The sequence below is a fragment of the Amphibalanus amphitrite genome, unplaced genomic scaffold (genome assembly GCF_019059575.1).
Source record: "Amphibalanus amphitrite isolate SeventyFive unplaced genomic scaffold, NRLGWU_Aamphi_draft 000345F_arrow, whole genome shotgun sequence".
Lineage (NCBI taxonomy): Eukaryota > Metazoa > Arthropoda > Thecostraca > Balanomorpha > Balanidae > Amphibalanus > Amphibalanus amphitrite.
Window position 1 is genome coordinate 77,534 of NW_024881840.1, and position 6,509 is coordinate 84,042.

Here is a 6,509-nt window from a genome sequence, read left to right on the forward strand (position 1 = left end):
TTGTGGGCAAACGAATGACAAACCAATTAGGTAGGCATTATTCTATACACTGTGTGGATGACAGCGATTGATTGCTCGAAGTTATACGAATTAGCACTAAACTGAACAATGTTGCCTGCCATGAGCGGCGCGACCGCATTATTGGCAACTCTGGGCTCACTATCGACATCAACAGCGCAAAACTACACATGCCTTCGTGCATGCCAAGGAACTGGTGTGTCACTTGTGGAACGTCAGGCTTTACCGCAATGTTTGCAGTTCAAGTACATGCCTGCGGCCCGCTACAGCACCTAATAAAGGATAGTCGCCGTTCACCCATGTCCACACGAGAGGTCACCGTCATTTAGGAAAGACAAATCAAATGACAAATACATTGTTGATAAGAAGAGGGAAATTTGAGGAAATCGGCCTTGTGGAGGTCACAGAAAATCACAAAAATAGGTACTCGTATGTACATTGAAGTGACCAATAACCATCAATAAGTATGTATGTATATCGTAATTACGGTGTTTTCTTTTCATATTCTGCTCCCCACGGTATTCCTGATTGTTGAAACCGAAAATCATACCCCTGATCAAGGGCATCTATATGTAGAAGGTACAGTCACTCCCCGCCGACCAATCAGAGACAGATCCTGAGTGACGTCACCCCTGATGATCGCAAGTGGTGCCTACTCCATTCCTTTACAATGTTAAAGTGACTTGCTTCATTTGAAGATTGTTGATAGCACTCTACACATACCGCTCAACCATTGATGTCAATGGAAAACCCAACTCATCTTCGCAACAAAAAAGAGGAGCAATATGCTAAGAAATGGCCGGTTTTGAAGATAAATACTATTTAAAAACTGTCTGCGGTAGCAGGAAAATAACCTAAAAAGCGCATCGAACTTATATTTCTCTATGAATAAATCATTTTTCAGTACCTAAGTGTTTAGATAAGGTTTCGATTTAATTCACAACTTTATTACAATATTCTTATTATTTGTAGCTTTATTTCAAAATGATATTTTTTAACCCGCGCGGGGCTGGGGTCTCCAGCCGAACGCGCGGGGCTGGGGGTGAGTAAATTTTACCTCCTTGCTATCTCCCGAACTAATGGTCCGATTTGGAAAATTCAAACGCCAATCGAAAGATCTCATCACAAACAACTAAAAGCATGTACTTAATTTAAAGTTTGAGCCTTGAGGTCAAGGTCAAGGACGGTCAGGTCAAGGGTACAAACTGCAAGTTTCTACAGTATCGGCCTTGCACCGTAGTTGCCGAAGAATGGACTGAGACTGATTGCCCGAAACGTGTTCTTAGGCTACCAAGACAATATTCGCAGCATAAAATATCATTCAGAGGTCAAGGTCAATTTCAGGTCAGGTCAGGTCAGGTCACCAAAAACAAAATATAGAAAAGGGCATGTGCGACCAGGGGCGGATCCAGGAAAACTCCAAGGGGAGGGTCATGAATCGAAGTGGTGCCCCTACCTATACCCAAAATTAAAAACTCAACGGATTTCGTCCACTTCATTTTGGTGGTGCCCCCATTTTCAGTTTTTTTTTCTTTTTATTTTTTATTTTTAGTCAGTATCTTAACTCTTAGCCACAACCACATTTACCAATTGTAAGCAAGTATATATGAATGTGCTATGTGCATAGATGCTATGTGTATATATGTTGTGGACGCTGAGTAGTGAGTACTTACCAGGAACGTTATCAGGTAATCAAATCGCTGTCAGTCCGACGAACTTGACCCCGGCGTCTAAAGGGTCTGTCCTTGACACTTCAGGCTTGTCAGGGGCACCAAAGTCCTTTAAGGGACACCACAAACCTTTCAGGGGCACCTACGGCCTTGTAGGGGCGCCACAGGCCCGCCAGGGGCACCACAGGCCTGCCAGGAAGTAGGGGCACGACAGGTCTAGCAAGTATACACGACAGGCCTGTCAGGGGCACAACGGACCTATTGGGCCCATGAGCACCCCTAGGGGCAGGGGCACCACAGTCCTTCCAGGGGCACCGCAGGCCTGTGAGGGGCACCAGCGGCCTAGCAGGGGCACCAGTCAACACAGGTCTGCCAGGGGCGCCACAGACCTGCCAGGGGCACCACAGACCTGCCAGGGGCACCAGAGGTCTGCCAGGGGCACCACCGGCCTCGCAGGGGCACCTTGGGTCTGTCAGGGGCACCACGGGCCTGCCGAGGGGCACTTCAGACTTTTCAGGGGCACCAGTCCTCTCCGGGCGCAGGGGTACCAGCGGCCTAGCAAGGGCACCAGAGGCCTGCCAGGGGCACCAGCGGCCTAGCAAGGGCACCAGAGGCCTGCCAGGGGCACCACAGGCCTAACAAGGGCATCACGGGCCTGTCAGGGACACCTCAGGCTTGTCAGGGCCCAGGGACACCACAGTCCTTCCAAGGGCACCGCAAGCCTGTCAGGGGCACCAGAGGCCTGCCAGGGGCACCACAGGCCTAGCAAGGGCACCACTGGCCTGTCAGGGGCACCTCAGGCTTGTCAGGGCCCAGGGGCACCACAGTCCTTCCAGGGGCATTACAAGCCTGTCAGGGGCACCAGAGGCCTAGCAAGGGCACCACAGGCCTGCCATGGACACCACAGGCCTGCCAGGGGCACCACCGCCCTTGCAGGGGCGCCTCAGGCCTGTCAGGGGCACCACGTGCCTACCGGGGACACTTCAGGCTTGTCAGGGGCGTCACAGTCCTGTCAGGGCCCAGGGGCACCAGGCCCGTGGTGTCCCTGCTAGGCCTGTGGTGCCCCTGGCGGTCCTGTGGTGCCCCTGTCAGGACTGTGATACCCCTGATAGGCCGGTGGTGCCCCTGGTAGGTCTTTGGGCCCCCGGGCCTCAAGGGGGGGGGCCATGACCCATGTGACCCCCCCCTTGGATCCGCCCCTGTGTGCGACACATGTTTTATGGGTCATTTTATTCATAGAATTCAATAGGCACACTCAATAGGTGATATGGACCACATCTGGATGAATTTCAGGTCGAGGTCAGATCAAGGTCAGGTCAAAGTGAGGTCAAATTTCGAAGTTGGTTGTTAAGGCCTAAAAAGGTGTCTGTCTGATGCAGTTTCTCACGGCCAATCGAATGGTGCTATTTTTGTTTCCGTACGAGGTCTAGAACTTCCAAAATAACCGTTTTTCAAAAAATTTGTGTGTCGTGACGTCATGAAATTTTTAATAACTCCCACATTTTTGAACCGATTCTTCTAAAAATTGGTATTTAGGTGCACATAGACCACATCTCTGACATATATTCCGATTTTTTCGATACACTCAAAATTTTAGATTTTTTAGTTATTTTCCCGTAAAAGTCAGTTTTTTTAGAAAAAAAAAATTGGACCAAAATCCAAAATTTTCAAAAAACGAGATAGCCATTTGATAGACAAGGTAGAATTACGTATAACCTTTTTTGTTACGTCTTGATTCCTTTAAAAATGAAGATGTTAGCGGCGTTTGAAATTTTGCCGTTTTTGAGGCGAAAATGGCGAACATGACGTCACTAAAACGTCAATTTCTCAAATATTTTCCGACGGATTTTGCTCAAATTTTCCGGAAACGTGTCAAATTGATGTAAAAAAGGTACTGAAAGTTTGGCGGCGCTGCGCGCCGCCGTTTTTGAGTTATTGCAGAAATTCGCGAGGGTGGGTAAAATTTACCCCCCCCAGCCCCGCGCGGGTGGCAGCTGTTGGCAATTAGCTTGGAAGCCATTGTGGCGCACCCTGAGCCATTGTTGTCTTTAGGCCCACTTAGGATGTCATCAAAAACGGAGTGACATGGGCCTGCCCCTGATGGTCATCAATGCTCTTGTAGCAAGGGAATGAAGGAAAAAAAGAAGAAAATAAAGAAAATTACTCCATCTGGCGGTTCATCAAACTGCGATCCATTGTTGTTCGGCTGGTTGTAGCAGAAAAGAGAGCAAATTGCTGCTGGGAGATCCTCGATAGTAAAGCTGGTAGAACAGGGGAGCTTGAGAGTCTTGGAAAAGATCCCGAGAGAGATCTAGAGATCCTGAGATGGAGATTAGATCCTGAGATTGAGATTTAGATCCTCCTGAAGGAGATGTAGATATCCAGCTGAGGAAGATGTAAGTCTAGATCCACCTGAGAGAGAGGTAGGTATCTATCCTCCTTGCATACAAATACATCTGATGGAAGATGCTTTTTAATTTAGAGGCTTGATGATTCTGTTCATTGTATAGACCATGATGTACGAGATGCTTCTTCACTGCTCGGATTTGGGATAGAGGGATCCGATCAGCTGGGTTTGCGGCACAGTTGGGCAGGTGAAGGACAGGGCATTCGAAGTCCCGATGACCACTGCCAAACAATGGGTGGTAATTACAGTGATAAATTGAATGTGATCATTCGTCCAGTCACCATTCCTATACTGGCCTCCCCATTAAGAAAATTGCCCACTTAATTCGTATTAGCGTTGCTAGTTTCCAGTTGCCCTCGAGAATCATTTGTTCGACTGCCGTAACCGAATTCTACCATGTTCCTATCGGCCTTACTCTAAGATTCATGCGTCATCATTCTCACATCCTTTCTCGCAATACGTTCACATTTCATGTGTTCACCCAAATTTAATTGGTAGCCCCCGAAATTCCCTCCGATAGTGTTAGGCGTCTTACAAACCACGGTCTCCCCGGCGAGATAAATGTCTCTTTCCGAAATCCATATGCATGCTCCGCTAACCGGCGACAAAGATACTTATCGCAGGGCCGTCCAGAATAATTATACACAAATATCCACCCTACTAATTTATGGGATTCACTACACGTCCGATAGACTTATGGTACACACATACACGATTTATATCCGACTTATCTCTCTACCGGGAGAGATTACCTATGCCCTCTTCCGGTCCGCGTGTAACATTCCCGTTCACGACCCAGGGACCACCGTTCGTATCCTGGAACTCTCCTCAGGAACTCTCCTTAAACCATGGGATTTACTCTTCAAGGCCTTACGTGTCCTGGAGTACATTCTTCCCTCCCCTGAGGCTGTCCAGTACCGATTAGAGTACCTTTACGAAATAAGTATGAGGACTTATCCGGGACACTACGGCTCGCCTTATCCGCCCTTTGGGTGACTCACCCCTGACCCTCGGCTTCTTGCCTTTGGCATAACTTACTCTCCACTGCACTGTGCCAATCTTCCCCCTTCCCCCTGCCGTAGAAACCTCTCACTGCCTTCTCACCCAGTGTTACCTAAGCGGGAAAATTAACAGTGGCCGGTACCACTGGCGGAAAACATGCATATGCCCTGCGTACGTGACGGTGTGTCCCTCTTATTATTCCGGTCTGGACGTGGGTTTAGAGAAGTGCATCTGTGTCTCATACGGTCGTGCTGGTAAACGCTACGCCATAGGAGACGGGCAAACAAGCCGTCTGTGCCTCACAGTGCCCTGTGCCAATATTGTTGGAGTAATTATTGGCGCTAACTCGCAAGAACGCGAATAACAGAAACGCATAATTTATCCGAACCTAATCGTAATCTCAAGTCCTAATTGCTGCTGCACGCGTGAACCTTATCATCAGTTCTCGTATACAATCCTAGCAGACCTTGAACCGCTCTTGATTTAATCAGACATATGATCTAGAACCAATTAACACGCATCGATCTGCCGTCTGGTTGTGATCCACCGTATCATAGTGAATTACTGAATGCTCAAACGGAAATGCCTCCTTGAAACTCGTTCGATAGCTTCTGATGGGCTACTAGTTACCTAAACAAATTATCTTTATAGAGTGCCAGAATATTGTCATAGGGTCCCTAGCCTTTCATAGGGAATCTAATTTAAATCATCCTATTAGCAGTAAACAATGCGCATCAAACGAAGTGCAGTCCTAGATATCATATAGCATGTCATATTTAGCTGTCTACGTTCTTATCCCGTTGCAACTTTCCACAACTAACCAGGCTCCTATACGTGACCTTCACCTACCGCCCGCGCCCCAATTACGGCTAACCCACTGCCCTGTTGTGGCTGCTTCTCGCGCCCTCTGGCGGCTCAACGCCCGCGTCGGGAACGACGATTATCACGGCCGCCGGCCGGCGCAGCGTCGACACCGTCAGTCAGTCACGCCGCTATGGGCGCGCCAACACTCGCGGTACAGTGCTCGTGTGTGTTGTCCCTTCTGGCCGGGTAGATTCACCGGATGTGTCAGTGAGTGTGAATCTGGTAAAATATCGCTGCAATATCGCCCTGTTCGACATCTCATCAGCTCCATTCCACATAAGTTTTTTTTTAAATTAAATTCCTGTCCCATTTAATCGTTCCCCAACAAAGATGGTCTTTTCTAGTATTTATTCTACAAAAGCACTACGATCGGTACCTATATCAGTCGCATATTAGTTCTAACCACAAACAATTCTACATCTACCTGTTACTCGACATTTCGCAATTTCAATGACGCAAAGTGACCATCTAAAGTCGCAAAGTGTCAAACCGTCAACCTCAAACCACTGCTCACAACTCTGCACCTAAGTAACGGAAGAAATTCCGCC